Source organism: Neoarius graeffei, chromosome 28 (assembly GCF_027579695.1).
Source record: "Neoarius graeffei isolate fNeoGra1 chromosome 28, fNeoGra1.pri, whole genome shotgun sequence".
NCBI classification, from domain to species: domain Eukaryota; kingdom Metazoa; phylum Chordata; class Actinopteri; order Siluriformes; family Ariidae; genus Neoarius; species Neoarius graeffei.
This window is the reverse complement of record NC_083596.1, coordinates 15,375,311-15,388,106: the sequence shown is the minus strand read 5'-3', so window position 1 is coordinate 15,388,106 and position 12,796 is coordinate 15,375,311. Positions and strand designations below refer to the sequence as shown.

The 12,796-nt window shown below is 44.8% G+C and overlaps 1 protein-coding gene across 6 annotated transcripts in view; it reads left to right on the top strand.

Annotated features, from left to right (window-relative positions):
* fam222ba (family with sequence similarity 222 member Ba) overlaps positions 1-12,796 on the top strand; it is a 222,570-nt gene that overhangs the window by 186,437 nt on the left and 23,337 nt on the right. The gene's annotated exons all lie outside the window — the stretch shown is intronic.

Sequence of the window (12,796 nt, the reverse complement as noted above, 5' to 3'; positions counted from 1 at the left end):
CAGGTATTTTTCCCTCGCCAGTTTGCTTTTACCGAGTGAATAATGCTTCCTGCTCAGTGAAAGGATCTATTTCCGTGGCATCAAGCAGTACGTTTTCTTTTACATGCCAGGATATGACCGATACAGAAATGCAATGCAAATCAATATCAATGTCTCAATGTCAGATTCGCATCTCAAACTTTCAGCGTCAGTATATTTCATGAGCGAACGTAAGGTGAACTTTAGTCAACTTTATTGACACATTGATCACTAGTACATGTGCACTGGTTGAGTTGACCCTGTAAAGAAGGGGTTCTTCATGATGTAGCACGTTAGATGCAAAATGCTAGCTGTACCACCAGGGTTTTTTCTAGAAAAATTTAGTATGAGGGCGCTCACCATGGCGAGGGAGCGAAGCGGGGAGGGGAGATGGTGCCGGTTGTCCCCCCCTCCCCGTGCAAAGCCTTTGAAAAATGCTCCAATGGGACATTCTGAGGCTATCTGAGAGGGAAATTGTAACAAATTGTCTGTCAACATTGAAAAAGAAAGAAGTAATCTTCTTCTGCCCCGGACAGTCTTTGGCTTTCTTCCGTTTCGTGCCGCGGGATGACATCTTTAAATGCCCAAGTGTCAACAAAAACAACTCGCAAACTACTTCTGTCAAAAACTCCCGTGCCGGTGGGTGAAAGGTCATTCAGTCTCGAGAAATCTCGCTCTACAAGTCAGCTGACCTTGTCAGTAACCCATGTCAAATCTCGCGAGAGCAGCCGTGACAACTAAACAACATGTGCGCCTCGGTCTGGAAAACGCCAATTCGGATTGTTTTTGCACCGTCTGGCGGTGTATCTGCTATGATTGGAATATTTTTGGAGCAATTATAACGTATTTGATGATCAGACACATTGTCACGTAGTGTTGCTGGGATGTTTTCACGGAGTCGGTAAGGGGGCGCACGCTGAGAATAAGAGGGCGCAGCGCCCCTGTTCCCCCGTTTAGATGAAAGCCTGACCACTATGCAGGCATAAGGTTGTATGTAGTACTTCCTGATCCAACGATAAATTGTATTGAAATAAACGAAGCAGTCTTGTACGCTTAATCGCTTAACATGTCAAAAGTCCTTCCCACGCCATGTGGCGCATAGGGCGGCGCTGATCTCCGTTTCCGTAGCCCTCAGCCTCTAACCTATTACATAGCTAGGGTTACAGTGAGGGGCAGGTCCTCTGGTAACCGCAAGAGTTTGACTCCCCACTCGCATCTGTATTGCAGCGTGCCTTGCCAGACAGCAGTAGCTACCATTTTTATGGTCTTTGGTATGACCCGACCGTGAGTAGATTTCCTGATCGAGAGGTGGACATGCTAACCACTAAGCCAACTCGTGGTTTAAGTAACATGTAACCGTCTATAATTTGTGTTTTTACGGTTTTGCTGGTTGGCTAGCTAGTTACAAACAACAGACGATGTACAAGACTATTCCCTGTGTCTGAAATCACTCGCTCGTTCACTACTCCCTACTCACTATATAGGGAATTATTATATAGAGGACTATATAGTGAGCTCATTGGTAAAATGAAGAAAAGCTTTCGGATGCTAGTCCGTCGCGCTGGTATTTACGTCATTACTGTCTCACAATTAAAAAGTGCCAGATCAGCCGGCTGGTGGGTTTTCAAAATGGTAAATACATGCATGCGTTTTTCTAATAAATCCATATTATACTGAGCGCATTTCCCACATTAATCAATCTCAGTGCATCTTTCAGTTTTTTTTTAAATCAAGGCTGAATACTTTCTTCTTTGCCGCTGCCTTTTATTAAATCAAATTTGAGACTTTTAATTTGATTTCTTTCAGCGCGACTGCAATGCATGATGGGATATATTGCTTTGCTTAGTGACCATCGGTTGTACACTACTTTTCGTGATGCATTGTGGGATACTTTGAGTGCACTATATAGGGTGTAAATAATCCTCACTACGGTTTCGGACAGCACTACAAAATGGCGTCCTCACTATATAGTGAGTAGGGAGCGATTTCGGACACAGGGTATATACTCACGGGCCACGTTATTAGGTATACCCGTCCATCTGCTGTTTTCTGCAGTCCTCTAATCAGCCAATCCCCTGACAGCAGCACAATGCATCAAATCATGCAGATACAAATCAAGAGCTTCAGTTAATGTTCACTTCTTCAAACATCAGAATTATGATCTCAAAGTGTGACTTTCTTTCACTGTGGCATGGCTGTTGGTTTGAGCCAGATGGACTGGTTTGGGTATTTTAGAAACTGCTGATCTCCTGGGGTTTTCACACACAACAGCCTCTAGAGAGTTTACACAGAATGGTGCCAAAAATATTGAGTGAGCGAGCGACAGTTCCGTGGGTGGAAACAACTTGTTGATGAGAGAGGTCAGAGGGAAATGGCCAGATTGGTTCGAGCTGCCAGGAAGGATATACCGAAGTAACTCATAGCAACTGTTTACAACCGTGGTGAGCAGAAAAGCATCTCAGCATGCAACAGCAGAAGAGCACATTGGGTTCCAATCACTCCTGCAGCCAAGAACAGGAATCTTAGCATCAAGAACAGGTTCCTATTAAAATGGCCGGTGAGTATAGATTGTACTTGACATAGTACCAGTTAAGTTTGGACACCCGTACTCATTCATAGGTTTTTCTGTATTTTGACCATTTTCTACACTGTAGAACTATACTGAAGACCTGAAAACTATGAAATAATACCTGGAACATGTCTGGAATTATTTGGTAAACAAAGTGTTAAGTTTCATATTTTACATTCTCCAAAGTAGCCGCCGCTTACCATGATGATGCTTTGCACACTGTTGGCGTTATCTTAACCAGCTTCATGAGGGAGTCACCTGGAATGCTTTTTCAGTTAACAGGTATTCCTCGTCAAAAGTTAATTAGTGGACGAGTTTCTTGCCTTCGTGATGTGTCACAACTGTTGTAATCGATATTCTCAAGAACTGCTCAACTAAGTAAAGAGAAACGACATTAAGGCGCCGTTTACACATACCCGGGTATTTTTAAAAACGCAGATCTTTGCCTTCGTTTGTGCCTTTCGTTTATACACAAACGGAGTTTTTTCCTCTGAAAACGATTCTTTCTAAAAACCCCGGCAAAAGTGGAGATTTTTTGAAAACTCCGTTTTGCGTTTGTGTGTAAAGAGACCAAAACGGAGTTTTAGGCAATCTGCGCCCCACAAAAGAGCGACCATTGTACATATGACAAGCATAGAAACACTCAGAGTAGCAGCATTTCTGTTATTAAGAGCTATATTCGCCTGTTTGCTTTTGAGAATAAAGCTCATTGACCAGCAGAGACGCATTAGGGCTCGGAGGGCAGCAATTGCGGAGCTTCTGGTGACCAAAAGAGCCCGACCGTACCACCGCCAGCGTCGGCGATTTTGGGTTCGACCTGGACGGACTGCTATCTGGTGGGAGAATTTCGAGAATGGCGTTGTCGTCCCGGAGGAACGGCAGGAAAATTTCAGAATGTCGCGATCCTCACTCCTGTCACTCGCAGAGTTGGTACGTCCGTACATACAGGGTGAGTGTACTCACATGCGCGCTTCTGTCGACGTCGTCAAAAAAGTTGCCTGCACACTCTATTACCTGGCTCTTGACAGCATATTTATGCAAATCAATATAAACGTAATTTTTTTTTTTTTTAAAAAACGCAGCTGTGTGCACGAAGTTATTTTGGAAAACGGAGTTTAGAAAATATGCGTTTTTAAAAATACCCGGGTATGTGTAAACGGCGCCTAAGACATGAAGCACCTTTTTTTTTTTCTTTTAATTAATAAAAAATAAAGAAACCTTGAATTAGGTGTGTCCAAACTTTTGACTGGTACTGTATGTCCCGAAAGCAATTTTGAGATTTAATTGCATTTGTGTAGGTGGTGATGCGAGGATTAACTCTCAACTTGTAGTCATAGCAAAATTGCTTACTGGAACTGTTTTTTTTTTTAATTATTATTATTTTTATTTTTTTAATCACCCGCTGGCCGAAAGGCCCGAAGGGGGATTATGTCGTGGCGATGTCCGTCTGTCCGTCCGTCCTGGGAAGGGTGCTCACCTTCTGAAATCAACTCCTCTCACAATTTGTGGAGGACTTTCATGAAACTTGGTGTAACGGTTTGTATGGGTGGGTGGAGCAGAGAGGACGGCAGGACAGAGATCAGGTTCGGGAATAGGGCTTTTATTGCCACACTTTTCAGTGAACAACTTTCAACAAAACAGACACACACGACCGGTGTCTGGTTCGGGAAAGAGCTCCCTCTGCTCTCGCTCTCCCTCCTTAAGTAGGGCGCGGTCACTGGGAAGACACACAAACACAGGTTAATTGCCCTCAGGTGTAGTGATTCTGCCACTTACCTTCCCTGACTCCGCCCTCCTGTCACAGACCGGCGCTTGACCACGCCCCCGCTGCCACACTTGGTAAAAGGCATTGTTGTATGTTGGTAATACGCATGTTGTAATTTCGTTCAATTCAGTCGCATTTTGCCAGAGTTACAGCCCTTGATTAATAACCTTGTACTATGACAATTTCATGAAGGTGCGCTCGCCTTCTGACATCGACTCCTCTCACAATTTTTGGACAAATTTCTCGAAGCTTGGCAAAAGGCCTCGTTATATGACGGTAATGCGCATATTGCGATTTGATTTCGTTTGTGAAAATTTTTACCAGAGTTTTGACCCTTGATTCAATAACTTGTACTTTGACAATTTCATGAGGGTGTACGTTCTTCTGAAATCAACTCCTCTCACAATTTGTGGAGGAATTTCACCAAACTTAGCAGAAGGCTTTGCTATATGACGGTTACCCGCATATTGAAATTTCTTTAATTTCGGCAAATTTTCCCAGAGTTATGCCCTTGATTATTAACAACCTTGTACTTTGGCAATTTCATCAAGGTGTGCTCGCTTTCTGAAATCAACTTCCCTCACAATTTTTGGAGGAATTTCATGTAATTTGGCAAAAAATTATCCCCCGCTGGCCAAAAGGCCTGAAGGAGGATTATGTCGTGGCAATGTCCGTCCCAGGAAGGGTGCTCACCTTCTGAAATCAACTGCTCTCACAATTTTTGGAGGAATTTCACAAAACTTGGCAGGATTCTTTGTTACATGTCGGTAATACGCATATTGCAATTTCGTTCAATTCGGTCACATTTTACCGGAGTTAAGGCATAGTTGCCTGTGTGGGGTGGGGTGTTGGGTTTTTTTTTTTTAAATAAAGCATCAAAGTTCCAGTCTCACTAGGAGATGCAAGCAGCTCATTTCTATTGGTTTCAGCTTTAAAGGAATATTTTTGAATCTTAAATATTTACCGCTTGCATGCATTTTGCCTGTAGCGCATGCATATATTACCCCATTCCCACTCGCACCGAAAACCATACATTTTCCACGATTATGCTGTAATGGTGTCCTGTGGGAATGAGAACAAAACGGAAAAGTCGAAACGTTAATCTGTCCCCTGATAACATTTTACATTAACCACCTAGTAACGTTTTATGGTCATCTTTTGCAACAGCTCCATTGGGGAACTGAATCATCGGATTTACGTGTAGCGACTGGTCAAGACAAGAAACTCGTCCGCTAATTAACTTTTGACGAGGCAGACCTGTTAATTGAAACGCATTCCAGGTGACTCCCTCATGAAGCTGGTGAAGATGATCCCAATAGTGTACAAAGCATCATGGTAAACAGTGGCCGCTTTGAAGAATGAGCAGGGGTGTACAAACATATAGTACCAGCCAAAAGTTATGTGCTGTAGTGACCTGGATATTAGCCTGATCAGTTCAGTGTTCAGTTTGTAATCAAATAACAGCTGTCAAAGTGTTCCTGTGCTGAATTCGTAATAAAATTCAAAGTTTTGTGTCATGTACAGCGTATACACGTACTGAAATGCAGAGTGGCTGACGGTGAGGCTGTGCAAGAAAGCAAGAGTAATGGGGCGGGGGGGGATAGATGTAATAAAATATACGTAGGCATAAAAGCATGAGAATTTTTACTTTTTTTAACTTCTGGCTCAAATTCATGCAAAATTTCATGAACGTTTCAGTTCCGGAAAACCTTTTCAGACCTATATATATTTAAACACCGTCGAAAATGTCAGTTTCATCATGGGAAGGTTTTCCTGAGGCGACCACACGTATAGAAAATAAAAAGAACGCCCTTGCTATTGCTAGATCAGCAAACATTTGTTTCTTAGTCAGTGCAGTTCGAGTCCCGTATTTATTCCAGTTTTATGTCCGTAAATATCTCCCAGCCTGATCTGACGTTCTCACCTCTGTAATATCAGCACTAGCTGCATAAATCCTGTATTAGTTCCAGAGAAACATAATGCACTCGAGGACAGGACAATTAAGGACGGCTAAATTTCCGTTCCTGCCTTCCTCGCGTCCGCAATTGTGTGCTCCTGCGACAAAAAGCCTCAGGTTTATCTGTGCCAGTGTGAACGACACCCCTGAGTGACAGCCAGTGCCCAATAAGCACTGCTTTTCACCATGCACCTGTCAACCTCGCCCCCAGTCTCATCACACACATGCACACACTTCCAGGAAACCCTGCTGCCTGTCCAAGCCTGTCCTTTTCAATGATGTTGAGCACTCGGTGAAATTAGGCGCTGTTGTTCGGAGACGCAGCAGGAGAGCGGCAGCCATCAAGTCCAACCTCCATCACCTCCATACACAGAAAGCACCTGCTGCTCCTGCGCTGCCATTCAGCTGTACATATTGCGCTCTCTCTCTCTCTCTCTCTCTCTCTCTCACCCTCCCTTTCTCTAATAACGCACACATCCGCTCTCGATCTCTGCCCTGGCCCTTTCTCTTCCCCTACGCTTGCTGTTCTCTCAGCAGTGGACACACGTGGGTGTCTCCTGACATGACATGTCATGGGATTGGCAGGAGAGCTATTTAGCAAGGAAATGTCCGAGGCCATTTTGTTTAGCCAACAGCCCGTGACCGAGGGCGAGAAAGAAATGAGGTGCTACACCCAATGAGGGAAAGGATGAGATTAGTTTGTCCAGCTGAAACGCAGCGTCATTGAGGCACAGATGACTCTCAGACACGCTCGGTAGATTTTGTACACTTTTCTGGCCATAAGCTTCAGACCCTTGAAGGTTCTGAATTATGACACCAAAAACGAAATAAAAAAAGTGTAATAAGCATGTAAACCTTTTGAAATGCAGTTGCTTTCATAATCTTTTGTGTGTTTGCATCATGGTGCACTTCAGCTAACATTGTTAGTGTAAGAAAAGAGATCCTGCAAAGAAATGCAGATCATTTTATTTCCATATATATATATATAATATTATTTTCCCCCGCTTGTTTTGTTTTCTTCCCAAGGATTTCAAAATGATTGTGTATCCAACTTAAATTCCAAGGCGGAGTTCATACTTTTTCCTTTTCTTGCCTTCGGTTTTAGCCTGGCAAGCCAGACTAAATGTGAATATTTAGTCTGGCCTCGATCCATAGACATTTCCGAAGCGGGTAGGAGGAACAACCCGCTGTCTTTCAAACTGTCTCTGTGTGTATAGGCCAACGCTCTGACCAATCAGCGCAACAGTGACTGTGACGTAGTCAGAGCGACAGAAAGCAGTGGGGGAGGCCTTGAAATAAATAATTTTTCAAAATGCGTATTAATTAATAAACAGGTTCTAGATATTAAGAAGTTTGGAGATAATGACCACAAGTTTGGAGTCTGTACCACATACACTTTTTTTTTTCCCAAGTGTTTTTCAAGGGTTTGCTTAAACTGTTTGTGAGAGTTTTTATTTAGTGGTGTTTGGTGAAATAATTTCCCTTAAATTTAAAATAACGGGAAAATAAGAAACAATCAAAAAGTAATGTTTCAAAGCTGTTTATTAATTCTTCGTACTGCACAAACTAGCCCCATCCTTTTGGCTACGAGCGGAGCCAGCTGGTAGATCAGACTTTTGCCATAGCCGGTCAGCAAAACAGCGAAAACGTCCTTCTTGAAAAGGAATGAGCGGAGAGCCTCTTCCTGCTCATGTTTCAACGAAAACTCCAAGTCTAATTCTTCTAAAACTGATTCCAAAGCGGAGTCAAACGCGCGCTGTTCACTAGCCGTAGCCATCTTCCCTGCTGTGCTTTCTCCAGCGTCGCGCAGCTTTGTCGTCACTCCTGCAAAAGCCCGCCCAAAGAATCCAAACAGAAACCTTGCGTTGTGATTGGTGGGCACGATTTGATGCCCGGGGTCTTTTTGTTCATATGGTGCGAGGCTAGACCCATTCGCTAGGCAAAAATGTTTTTGGCCGCTAGGCGGGTGGGTCTAGTTTACTAGGCTACTTGGGTTTAATAAGGCTGCTGAATTTTTGAATCTGATTAATTAAATCCGCACTTTTTGACCAATTTTCTATGACTAAGCAGTGCTGACGGTTACAGCTGCATGATTTTTATATTAATACCAGGCTTGTAGTACTCGAGTCCGACTCGTGCCTTAATTTTAAGGACTGATGACTCGGACTTGTAAATTGTAGACAAGGACTCTGATTTTTTTTTTCTTTGTTTAATGTCGCATGCCATAATACTTTGGTGTAAGATATTTTATATCTACATTAATTTTTATACTAATTTCGTGGAAGAGAATGCATATTCACCTGTTCATACGTCATGTTCAGGAACAAACTAACGTTAATGACGCTAAAATGCCTGCAGAGAAGCCTCTAGGATTGTCCGTGTTGCTTATACAGACTTCTCATGCAGTGGGAAGAAATACACTGTTGTGTTCCATATGTAGAAGAACTATCGAGGAGACGACGGGGACAACCTCGAACTACAATAGTCATTTGGCAAGACTCCACCCAGAGAAGGAAGTGACGCACTATGTTCATTGCTCTGTTGATAGTGGGCGGGGCTTGCTTGCTGAGCGATGAACTAGCTAGTGTTAACCCTCTCTTATGTTATTTGCCCTGTTCATAGTGGGCGGGGCTTGCTGAGCGATGAGCAAGTTTTTTTTATCTGTAGCCTGTTAACTAAAACTGGGCAGTCGAGCAGGAACGTTAGTCCGACACAGTAGCAGAGACGTTTTCACGTAAAGGCAGCAACAGCCACCGTCAAATGGTGCAGATGGAGTCTTGTTCTCGGACTTGAACACTGGGGACTCGAGACTGGACTCGAGGTTTAATGACTCGACTACAACGCTGATTAATACATTTATCATTTCAATAGTCACCTACACAAGGACTTGTATGGTGGAAGCGCCGCAGTAATGAGTCTAATAATACAGTTTAAAAAAAAGAAGAAGAAATGCATAGAATAGTTGCCCTGGTGGGGAACAAAATATATGTATAAAATTTGGTTTGAAAGATTGAATATTTATGAAAGGAATCTCTTGTCAGTGCTTTGCAGCAGTCAGGACGTTTTCCACCACAGGAAAATTCATCAGTAGCATGATTGAGCTGGGGTGGCACGGTGGTGGAGTGGTTAGCACAGTCACCTCCCAGCAAGAAGGTTCTGGGTTCGAGCTGACAGCGTGGAGTTTGCATGTTCTCCCCGTGTCTGTGTGGGTTTCCTCCGGTTTCCCCCACAGTCCAAAGACATGCAGGTTAGGCTAATTGGAGGCTCTAAATTGACCGTAGGTGTGAATGTGAGTGTGAATGGTTGTTTGTCTCTGTCAGTGCGTTTACATGCACATAGAGAAAATCGAATTTCTGCCGTAGCTCGACTGAAATTGAAGTTCTAAATGCCATGGAAACACCTTAGCTCGGCTGAAATCGAACCGAACTGGATTTCTCGTAATCGAGCTACGCGACCTAGATTATGCGATTGTAGCCGAGCTACTTAGTGCATGTAACCCTATCGAGCCACGTAGTCGAGCTACTTACTTCAGTACTGCCCCTTCCGGAAGTGACGAGTGACGAGACCACAAGCGAGAAACACAACAGCCATGGTCGGCATGACAACAGTAGTAGTAGCAAGCAGCAGAAGAGAACACGGAACATGGAACTGATAACTTTGTGAACATGGAACTGATAACTTTGTTTATACTCTTGAATAGCTCTTCTTCATGACGACAACCGGGAGTGTACCAACACGATGGGGCGTGTAGCGCCACCTGTGGCTCGGGTGCACAATGTACCTCACACAATAGCTCGATTTCCTTGTGTGCATGTAGGATTGGATTTCTCTGGCACCCCTGCTGGGACCCTTAGCTCGATTACCGACAGTAGCTCGATTTGGATGTGCATGTAAACGCACTTTTGGCCCTTTTCCACTACCCTTTTTCAGCTCACTTAAGCCCGACACGGCTCGCGTTTCGACTATCTAAGAACAGCACGACTCAGCTCGCTTCAGCCCTACTCAGCACCCAAAACTCGCACGGTTTTGGAGTAGGGATGAAGCGAGCCAAAGCGAGCCGAGTGGGGCTGGGGGCGTGAGCAGACACTCCCCTGTGCACTGATTGGTGAGGAGGAGTGTCCTCACATGCCCACACACGCCCCGCGAGCACGCTGGGATCTGTAAACACCGTAAACCCGGAAGAAGAAGAATTACGAATTACGAGAATTATGAAGCCTTATGTGCCTCGCCTCATCTATACGCTCTTGCCAGTATCTGTTGGCGTTGTCGGTGACAACAAGCCACAGCACCAAGACCAGCAACACTAACGGCTCCATGTCCTCCATGTTTATTGTTTACTCTCCGGGTTGTGAGACTACCGCTTAAAAGATCACTGATGTCACTGTTTGCGCTGCTTAACGACATCACGTGACGTCCACCCACTTTCGCTAACTCCACCCAATGTGTCCACCCACTTCCAGCCAGCACGGTTCAGTGCGGTTGTAGTCGAAATGCAACTCCAACAGCCCCACTCAGCTCGACTCAGCACGGTACGGCTCAGCCCAACTCAGCTGCGTTGGTAGTGGAAAAGCGGCATATGTGTGTCAGCCCTGCGATAATTTGGCGACTTGTCCAGGGTGTACCCCACCTCTCGCCCATAGTCAGCTGGGATAGGCTCCAGCTTACCCGCAGCCCTGTACAGGATAAGCAGTTACGGATAATGTTTTTGTTTTTGCACTTTAAGAGAAATATAAGTGTTACGTTATAAACAGTCATTTGGACATCCATCCATCCATCCATCCATTATCTGTAGCCGCTTATCCTGTTCTGCAGGGTTGCGGGTAAGCTGGAGCCTATCCCAGCTAACTATGGGCGAGAGGTTGGGTACACCCTGGACAAGTCGCCAGGTTATCACAGGGCTGACAGTAATTTGGACATTTAATTGTAATTATAAATGAATCATACATCTTCCATTTTAATAAATGAAAACGTTATCGTTGATTATCGTTATTTGCTGTAGTATAAGAGGAATAAAACACTTTGTGATGATAATACTGCTCTGTTGTCGATTATTTTTCCTATAACCGCTCACCCCATCATGGTTTACTCCTTACTTGGTGGACGTTTTGTTGACCTCCATTTAAGAGCCGCAGTCAGTCCAGCCAGTGAGAAATAAATGGTCTTTTCTTTAAAAAGACCCCAAAGAAGGAACACGTGGCGTAACGGACACTTTGTGTCCCATCATGCATCAGGAAACGAAAGCCGAGGGATTGTAGCAGATAACACACGGCTCTAGTTCTGTCTCCGTTTCGAAACTGTACTTGTCCCAAAAATACATGGAGCACTTGGTTAAATTAGTGAGCAAACTTTAAAAATATTTTAAGTATTTGCTCATAGTATGTGGTTTTTTTTTTTTTTTTTTTTTTGGGAACCCTTCTGTTTTGTCATTCTCATTCCCCATCCTTCTCTCTACCCACTCGTACACCTTTCCCCTGTGTGTGTCTCTTTACCTCCTCTGCCCTTTTCATCCCCCCCCCCTTCTCTCTCTGTGCTGTGTACCCCTGTAGAGCGTGTTCTCCTGGGAGGCTGACTGGTGATAATGAGGACTCAATCTCTGTAGAATGGCAAAACCCAGTTAGACAGCCAGCCAGTGTCAACAGTGGCAGGAGACATCACTCTCCACTCACAGGGGAAAGCCGAGAAGAGGAGAGGAAGCGACAGAGAGGGCTGAGTGTCACAGGAAAGGAGAGAGCTAAAGAGCGTTGACTCCGGGGAGAAGGGGGTGGGTTGGGGGGGAATGGAAGCGAGGCGCTCTGCAGGTGTTTGGCTAGCATATTCATGAAGTGCTTAACCACAGGAACAGCATGTGTTCTGGTGCATCTGGACTCGGCGAGAAAACACCTTCCGCTCCTCCCTCGGAGACTGACTGATCTCCGGAGGATTCGCTCGCAGTGTGAGCTTGACCCACTTCTGGGCCTCATTACTTATGTGCACTCTCTCGTTCTTTCCTTGTCCCTGTACTTGTTACTTTTTTGTGTGCGTCTCTTCTAACTCGAGACCTTTTTTCTCCATCTCTTTCTCTGCATCTATCCCCGCCCCCTAACTCGAGTGCTCACGCGTTCATTCCCTCCCCGTCTCCTAATTCCCCCATTCTTGTCTTGTTCTTTGTCATATTCTTATTTTCTCTCTCGTGTGTGCGTGCTCTCTCTCTCTCTCTCTCTCTCTCTCTCTCTCTCTCTCTCTCTGCCTTTCCCTCCCCGTCTCCCCCTTTATCAGCCGTGTGATTTGAGAATAGCAGTAATCAGACTAGCCCCAGGAGCCCCCATTACCGGCACACAGGGCCATTCCCTTGCCATTGTCAGTCTCCTCCGCTATTCACACACATACGCACACCCTTCCACCAGACACGCCTCTTTCAGCCCTCGGCTCCCCTGCCAAACACATCAGGCCACTCCAACTCTCTTCTTTCAGCTACTTCTGCCTGATAGAAAGCTCATCTTTCACCCAC